This window comes from Dipodomys ordii, unplaced genomic scaffold, assembly GCF_000151885.1.
Source record: "Dipodomys ordii isolate 6190 unplaced genomic scaffold, Dord_2.0 Scaffold13, whole genome shotgun sequence".
Taxonomy (NCBI): domain Eukaryota; kingdom Metazoa; phylum Chordata; class Mammalia; order Rodentia; family Heteromyidae; genus Dipodomys; species Dipodomys ordii.
Window position 1 is genome coordinate 13,174,873 of NW_012267229.1, and position 9,267 is coordinate 13,184,139.

A 9,267-nucleotide genomic window follows, 5' to 3' on the forward strand; every position below is an offset into this window, starting at 1 on the left:
GGCATGCCAGTCCCGGGCCTTAAACTCAGGACCTGAGCGTGGTGGTCCCTGAGCTTTTTATTTTTGCTCAAGGCTGGTGTTCTATAAGCCACAGCACCCCTTCCAACTTTTTGGTGGTAAATTGGAGCTATCCGGGCTAGCTTCGAACTCTGATCCTCAGGTCTCAGCGTCCTGAGTAGCTAGGATTATAGACTTGAGCATTGGCGTCCGGCCAGAATTTTAATTTTAAAAAGCCGGCTTCCATCAATTCTATGGAGAAGTGCAGGATCAGAACAGACACCCGGCTTCTTAGTTGGTTCCACCTTTCCCAAATAGTTAGGAGCAGAGTGTTGTGGGCTTTGTAGTAAGGTCCACAGGAGAGTCACTCCAATGGGTCTCCACCCTTTGAGGGCGTGAGACTACACTTCCCAGAAGTCTTCCCCGCCTGTTGTTTACTTGTCCCGCCTCCTATCTTCCTGTGACGCTATGTTCTCGGGGCCAATCAGTAGGCGGCGATTTGCAGTTCCAGGCTCTCTGATTGGTGCATTTGACTGGGCTGTCTGAGTTCAAAATTTCAACGGTACTGAGAGTCCCGCGGCGGGCTTGTGGCGCTTGGCAGCCAAAACTGTGGCAAGGTGAGGTGAGGAGAGCCGCGAGGAAGAAAAAGGGGAGCCCCCTGGGGCATTGGGGTTCCTTCTCCCTGTTTTTCGAACGGGTAGAGGTCGCTTAATCCCTAGCGCTGTCCGCGTCTCTCAGCCGGGCCTTTGAGACAGTTTCGCGCCTGGGCGCCGCCTAGATTGTGAGGTGAGAGCGGGGAGCCGGGCCGCCTGGTCTGTTGGTGGTGACAGGGCTTTGTCTTGATGTCTGTCGGGGAAATAAGAGATGCTGTCGGCTAATTAGCCACAGTTAGTTAATACGACAGTTGTTATAATCACCATAAAGCGTGCGCTTTCTCCAACTTAGCTCCGAGCTGTTACTAACCTCCCCCCTCCCCCCTTTCCACAGCTGGAAACCGAGGCCCAACTTTGGATAAATGACGGAAATAGTAGATCTGCTGTTATTGTGTAAGATAGGTAAATAAATGATGTGGCCACGAAATTGATGGAGAGTTTGGATTCCACTTGGAGTTGTCTTCTAGTTGGAATTTAAAATTCATTTTACGTTATTCGTATCTGTCTAGCACTCTCCCATTGTATCGAGTCAGTAGCTATTGCTTCTCTAACTTCCTTTCTGGAAACATTTAGAGATTGGAAGGGGGAGGGAAACTGTGACCCAGGATTGATTATCCCTATCCTTGTTTTGTCTTTTTTTTTTTTTTTAAACTACCCTTTATTTTCTTGTACTTTCTTTTTCTCAGAATTTTTTAGTTGTTCCCCTAAATCATTCCTGCCTAGAATAAAAGAGGAATTTTTGGTTTGTTTGTTTGTTTGTTTTGAGGCAGCATCCCACTTTAGCCCAGGTTGAAATTCAACCATTCCCGGACCCCAGCTTCCTTAGTGCTGAGATTGCAGGAGTAATGATACCTTTGACTCTCTGATTTTGCTTTTTAAAGTTCATCTACTGTTGTATTTCCTGGATTCATCCTTACCTTGTCTTCACAGCTCAGGGCCTTTCTTTGAATTTCTCCCATCAGATATTGTTGAAAAAAACTATTGAGAGAGAGGGGGCCAGGCACAAGAGAGGGAGGGAAGTATTTGCTGCCACAGTAAGAGTATTTTTTTCTTTCTTTTTTCCTTCCTTCTTTCTTTCTTTCTCCTTCCTTCCTTTCTTTTTTTGGAGAGTACTGGAGTTTGAATTCAGGACCTCTTGCAAAGGTTCTATCACTTAGGCCACACCTCTAGCCGAAAAATATTCTTATGGCCTTAGTGTATTATACCATCTGTCAGGCTTCCCTCCAGATCATGCTTGAGTATACTTGATTTGTTTAAGTGTATCTGTTTATACAATAGTATACGTTTGGTATCTGTGGGAATCTGGTTCTGAGGAGACCTCCATAGAGGAAAAACTATAAATGCTTTGATACACAGAGTTCAGTACTCTAAAATTACAGTCAGCAGATTACACGATTGTTTAAACACAACTGATGTTAACAGAGGAATGACAGCTTCTTATCAATGGAGCAGTGTAATGGGGTTGAGTTTTTTTTGTTTTTCTAATCTCCCTTGGTCAACCACCTGTAATCAGTGTATTAAAATGATTCTTCGGGCTGGGAAAGTGGCTCAGTGGTAGAGCGCTTGCCTTGCATGCATGAGGCCCTGGGTTCGATTCCTCAGCACCACATAAGAAAAAAGAAAAAAGCCGCAAGTGGTGCTGTGGCTCAAGTGGTAGAATGCTAGCCTTGAGCTGAAGAGCTGAGGGACAGCGCCCAGGCCCAGAGTTCAGGCCCCACGACTGGACCCCCCCCAAAAAAAAAAGGTTCTTCACTAGTTGTCATTCTTGGTTCTGTGGCTCCCAGTTAACTTAGTTAGTTAATTGTCTTAAGGTATACTGTGTGTTCTGGTTGGTGGTAGATACTGTGGGTATACAGATGTGTAATGTATTCAAGGACTTTCTGGTATGTTTGGGGACAAGAGACTCATGGACTTTCTTGTCCAGGTTGGCTTCAAACTGTGATCCTCAGATTTCTGCCTCCTGAGTAGCTAGGAATTGTAGGCATGCCAGTTGGCTTCAAACTGTGATCCTCAGATTTCTGCCTCCTGAGTAGCTAGGGATTATAGGCATGAGCCACTGGCTCCCAGCTTTCTACATTCTGTATTATGTATATTTTCAAAATGTTTCTTGTTCCCACTGTTTTTAACTTGCCAGAAAAGGAGGGTGGGTATTTTTTTTTGTTGGTCATGGGGCTTGAACTCAGGGCCCAGGCACAGTCACAAGGTTAGTGCTCCTACCACTTGAGCCATAGAGCTACTTTCAGTTTTCTAGTGGTTAATTGGAACTAAAAGTCTCATGGGCTTTCCTGCCTGGGCTGGTTTTGAACTGCAATCCTCAGATCTCAGCCTCTTGAATAGCTATGATTACAAGCGTGAGCCACTGACATCTGGTGAGGGTAGGGATTTAAATGTCTTTTGACAATTTTCTTTGCTAGAACTACAGTTATGAAGTAGAATTAACTATAGGGTGATTAAATAGCCCAACTTACCTCTGGAGAGATCTGTATTTGAGACAGACAGAGATCAGCAGCCCAAAGTACTTTGTGAAAATGGAATAGATTGAGAGGGTTTTTGTTGTTGTTGTTTGTTTGCTTGCATGGAAAAATAAATAGTAAAGAGGAAAGAAGTTAAAGGTGTAAAATTATAATAGGTTATGTAGCAATGTAGAAGACTTAGCAATAAAAAGGTAATACATTTGTTTATACTTTAAGTGAGGGCCTGTTATTTGTGATGATGTTTGAATAGAAGTATATGCTATCACCCCTCTGTGTCAGTGTTTCTACATTGTAGGCTTTGTGTAGATTGCTTTATAGTAAGGGGGTATAAAACAAAGAGACCAGGAAATAGCACATATACAATAAAAAGTTTAAGAAAAATGTTTTTACTGATGGAATAACAATCATTTAAGCTAAGCATGTTGGGAGATCCATGCTATTTGGCTCTCAGATGTACCTTTAGGTTTTCCTGACTGCTGTTCCTAAGCTTTTGTGCTCAAGGCTAGCACTCTTATCACTTTGAACCACTGCTCCACTTTCTGTTTTTGAGTGGTTAATTGGAGATAAGAGTCTCAGAGACTTTTCCTGCTTCCAACTACTCAGATCTCTGAGTAGCTAGGATTATAGGCGTGAGCCTCCAGCACCTGACTTACCTTTAGGTTTTGAGGGGGGTATCTTTAATCTTTATTTTAAGTTTCAAGTAGTAGACTTCCTGATAAAAATGTCAAAACAATTCATTACAAATGTAGGGAGGATAATTTTAAAAGTTCAGTAAAAAAAATTTAAATTTGAATATTTCTCATTGCTTTTCTCCTACTTTCAGGCTCTTAATAAGTATCTGTCAGACATCAAGATTTCAGAAGAGACAGGAAAGAGTATTGTAATTTGAGTCACGGCTGTAGACAAGTGGACTGGATAAATTGATCAAAACATAGGTAAGGCTGTGTCCACATGAGTTACATTAAAAAGAAATATGGGGTTTAAACTCTGGGCTCTGTCCCTCAGCTCTTCAGCTCAAGGCCAGTGCTCTACCACTGGAGCCACAGTGCCACTTCCGGTTTTCTGGTGGTTAATTGGAGATAAGAGTCTCATGGACTTTCCTGCCTGGGCTGGCTTTGAACCGTGATCTTCAGCCTCCTGAGTAACTAGGATTACAGGTGTGAGCCACCAGCACCCACCTTTTTCTTTTTAATATATAATTTTATTGTTTTTGTTTTTTGTTTTTTCACAATTCAGGTTATGAATACATTTCTCTTTTGGACAGCCACCCCTTCTTTCGATTTTCTCCAGTTCCCCCTCCTGTCCCTGCCTACAAGTTTAATATATATGTGTTTGTGCTGGTCTTGGAAATGTGGAGCCTGGGCTCTGTCCCTGTTCTCCTTTTTGTTCAAGGCTAGCACTCTACTACTTGAGTTTCACATCCAGCTTTTTGGGTAGTTTAGTGGAGATAAGAGTCTCATAGACTTTCCTGCCCAGGCTGGCTTCAAATTGCCATTGTTAGACCTCAGCCTTCTGATTAGCTACAATTACAGCTGTGAGCAAATCAAGATAAATAAAAAAATATTTTTCTAATCCTATCCCAGTCAATCTCTCTAGTTACTTAAAGGTAACTACTTTTATTATGTCCTTGGATTTATGTATATATGAATACATATGTATATGTCTTATATCCCAGGCTAGCCTTGAACTTGTAGTCATCCTGATTCTGCTGCAGGTTATAGGCTTGTGCTACATGCTAGGCTCAAGCAGGAATGTTTTGAAGGGTATAAAATCCTCCATGACTGAGTAATTAACATTTGACAAGATTTGTAACTTCCTGCAGCTCCATGTTAATTTTCTCTCAGCTTCTTAGTATTAGAATATTAGTGTACTTTGGGATATCGCAAATATTTCTTTTTTTGGGTCCAGTCGTGGCGCCTGAACTCTGGGTCTGGGTGCTGTCCCTCAGCTCTTCAGCTCAAGGCTAACGCTCTACCACTTGAGCCACAGTGCCACTTCTGGCTTTTTTCTTTATGTGGTGCTGAGGAATCGAACCCAGGGCCTCAGGCATGCAAGGCAAGCGCTCTGCCACTGAGCCACCTTCCCAGTCCCTCACAAATATTTCTTTGTGGAAGCCATGTCATTTTTTGGCCTAGAGCGCTGTCTCTGTACTCTTTTGCTCAAGGCTACTAGCACTCTAGGACTTTGATCCACAATCCCACTTCTGGTTTTTGAGTGGTTAATTGGAGATGAGACTCTCACAGGGGAGGGGATAACAATTCTCACTAGGAAATGTACTCATTACCTTACACATGTAACTGTAACTCCTCTGCACAGTATCTTTACAATAAGAAAAAAATATTAAAAAAAACTTCATTAAAAAAGAAAAAGAATGTCACAGGGACCTTTCTGCCTGGGCTGGCTTCGAACTGTGATCCTCAGATCTCACTCTCCTAAGTAGCTAGGATTACAGGCAGGAGCCATGGGTTCGCAGCTGGCCTAAGTAAGAATTTTTATAGCATCATTGATTTCTGTATGAGTTTTAGTCATTTAGGTTTATTGAGTTCTGTATATAAATTCTATGCATATATGAATGCAGTAGTTACTGAATTTGTAATCCTTTAGGAAGGGTGATATGAAACTCACTGGTTCAAAAAGAAATGATAGGAAAGTATTTGCTTGAGGTTCCTAGACAGTGATGAATTAGAACAAGTGTCCATGTGTCCTGCGATGCCTTTTGAGTGTTTGGACAGTTAGGGATTGTTACTGGACTTTAAATTAACCCAATTTTGGAAGCTTCATGGATCTGTTTCTGTAAACAGATCTGATTTCAGCATAGAGGTTAGCAAACATAGATGTGGAAACATGAAGTCCATTAAACTTCCTTCCTACTTAGATTATGGCTTTGATTAACAGTTAAAATTGTATTCTGGATTATGTTACAATTTAATGACTCCTCCTAATCCCTTATGTACAAGAAAAGAAAAAGGTAGATGTTTTTTCCTTGGGTAAATGAAAATAACTTGCTTATGGTAATATGAAAGGATCTCTTATCCCTTATGAAAATAGGTGGTGTTTCTGGGGAAATGGCATTGCTAGGATGGGATTATTTTAGCCTGCTACTTCTAAATACTTGCTTAACTCATGCTTTTCTCTCTAATAAAAATAGCAAGGAATATTTCACAAACTGCATTGTAAAGTGTTTGAGCATCTACCATACCAAAGTCTTTGTTTTTCTAGATACTGCTATTCCACTATTTCAACGCTGCTTAGAATGCGCCCTCTACAGCTTTCCCCTACCCACTCTGGACTGGCACCTTTTGATTTATAGAGCTTGTCAATGCTGGTTATTTTTGGTTTGAGAGTGAAGAGAGGTTGTAGGCAATGGGAGATTAATTTCAGATGAATGTGGAAACAAGTTACATTGCTTCCTCTGCAGTCTTCCGCAGGTGTATTTTTCTCCATTTGATTCCCCTTTTTACTGTTTTCTTCCTCCAGAAAAAGCCAACTATCATTTTTAACGTGTAGAACTGTGAAGATCTGTCAGTATCCTTTTTGTATCACTTCTAAGAAGCCTTCATTGGCTGTCCTTCGCTTTATTCTCTGCACTTCCTGATTTCCTTCTGTTTATGCCTATTAGAACAAGGATCACCATGTATTCTAATTGCTGTCTATATTTTCCATCCAACTATGAGTTCCTTAATGGAAAGGATTTTATAAAAATGTAAGCTTGCTAGCCTACATTGCCATTTACGGACTCCTGCTAATTCCTATGTTCAAGAAAAAAGTAGGTGTTTTCTCTGTATGCAAAATGAAAATGTGTGTGATGTTTTTTGAAAACAAGAAATGGGCATTATGATACGATAAGTGACATTTAAGAGGCAGGCTTAAAAAAAAAACATATATGATAGGCTTTTTCCTCAGGTTTCTGGTAGAATTCTTGGCCATTAATAGCTTATTTTTCCACTGATACAACATCTAGTTTTGTGGGAATCTTAGCTATGAGAGATTGAGATAATTTTGAAATATGAAACTGGTTCTCTTCTCTTGCTTGGCATCTTGGCAGCTTGATTTGTTTGGGGGAATGTGGTTGACGCATGTGTTTTTTTTTCCCCTGTTGACAGAAACTCAATCTTGATTAAGGGGGTGCAGGAAGGCATCCAGTTCCCACCATGCCTAGAGATCTCTCATTTAAATAATTGCCTGTTACTTTGGCCTATAGACTTTAAATTTTGAAGCTGTTGAATCCTAATATTTATTATTTTTGGCGAAACAGTGTGGTAAAACTGTCATGACCCAGCAATTACTTTTGGTTTTCTTCATGTCCATGTGCTTCAAGCTCTTATTGAAGAGGATCAGAGTTCTCAATGGATACATTTTTATTCGTTCCCATTTTGGGCTGGGAAGCAGTATGATGTCCTGAATTGGCTATACTAGACCAGATATTGCTCAAAAGAAGTGTTTAGAGGTCATGATAGGAAAAAATAAGTTTGGTTTTAAATTTTTGAGTAAAGATTAGATGTATTTGGATTTAGGTTTAGGTCTTTTTCCATCTATCATTCTGTTATCAAATGCAGTCTTAGCTCTTAGAGGACAATTCTTCTGATGCTTGAAACCTGCTTTATGGTCTTTTTTTTTTTTTTTTTTGGTGCCGGTCCTGGGACTTGACTCAGGACCTAGGCACTGTCTCTGAGCTTTTGTGCTCAGAGCTAGTATTCTACCACCTGGGCTCCAATTCTAGATTCTTTTTTTTGGGGGGGTGTAAGGTCGCTAATTGGAGATAATAATCTAATGGGTTTTCCTGCCTGGGCTGACTTGGAACTACAATTCTCAGATTGCAACCTCCTAAATAGCTAGAATTTCAGGTATGAGCCACCAGTGCTCAGCTCACAGTCTTTTTCACTCTAGAATACTAGATACAGGAATAAGTTTATATACAAAAGAATATACCTAGAAAGAAGGAACTAAGGGATGTTTTGTTTAAAGAAAGATTCAGCTCAGTGCTTTCTCAATATCATTAGAGAAAGTTCCTAATTTACCAATGTGTGTGTGTGTTTTCTCAAAGTCTCCCTACAAATGTGTAGCCCAGGCTGACTTCCATCCTCCTGGCTCAGCCTCTGGAGTACTAAGATTATATGACTACATCCAGCTTCAAAGTTTTCTTAATGACCAACTTGTCAGCACTGCTTAGAGTAGAATTTATATGCATTTGTCTTAACAGGTTAGGTGTTTGAAGGTTGTAACCAATAAAACAGTTCTGTTTATTATTATTTTTTGTGAGTCATGGGGATTGAATTCAGGGCCTGCGCACTATACCTGCGCTTCTTTTGCTCAAGGCTAATACTCTATCACTTGAGTCAGCATCACTTCCCGCCTTTTCTGCATATGTGGTACAGAGAAATGGAACATAAGTCTTCATGCATATGAGGCCAGCACTACAACTAAGCCATATTCCCAGACCTCAATAATACATTTCTGAAGGAATACTTATAGGAAAAGCCCTGCATATCAGCTAGGTTTGTTTTTTTTTTTTTTGGTCGGTGTGGGGCTTGAACTCTGGGCCTGGGCGCTGTCCCTCAGCTCTTCAGCTCAAGGCGAACGCTCTACCACTTGAGCTACAGCGCCACTTCTGGTTTTCTGGTGGTTTATTGGAGATAGGAGTCTCACGGTCTCTCCTGCCCGGGCTGGCTTTGAACTGTGATCCTCAGATCTCAGCCTCCTGAGTAGCTAGGATTTCAGGCATGAGCCACCAGCGCCCGGCTTTTTTTTTTTTTTTTAACCTTGTCTTTAGAACTGTCTATTGCTACCCACTAGTTGGTGATTTTGGAGTAGTACTTCTCTAACCCTGTTTCCTTATGGCAAAGTTATGATGGTAGTGTCTATATTGTTATTGTGGCTTAAACAAGGTGATTTATATAAACTATCTGGTAAGATAGTTGGCTTCAATAGACAATATTTGTTATTATTTGAAATGGTTTTGATTCTAGCACTATGACAGGTTACTATTTAAATTTCTAGCTGGGCACTAGAGCTTATGCTCATAATCCTAGCTACTCAAGAGGCTCAGATCTGGGCTGGGAAGATGGCTCAGTGGTAGAGCGTTTGCCTCACATGCATGAGGCTCTGAGTTCAATTCCTCAACACCACATAAGCAGAAAAGGCCA

General features: G+C 40.9%; 1 protein-coding gene across 1 annotated transcript in view; it reads left to right on the forward strand.

Annotated features, from left to right (window-relative positions):
- The first annotated feature begins 539 nt into the window (after nucleotides 1-539).
- Nucleotides 540-9,267, forward strand: part of Tpx2 (TPX2, microtubule-associated) — a 73,557-nt gene continuing 64,829 nt past the window's right edge. The window contains exons 1-2 of the mRNA XM_013010666.1: nucleotides 540-614; nucleotides 3,948-4,059. The gene's annotated coding sequence lies outside the window, so the exon portion shown is untranslated. The remainder of the gene's footprint in view (nucleotides 615-3,947; nucleotides 4,060-9,267) is intronic.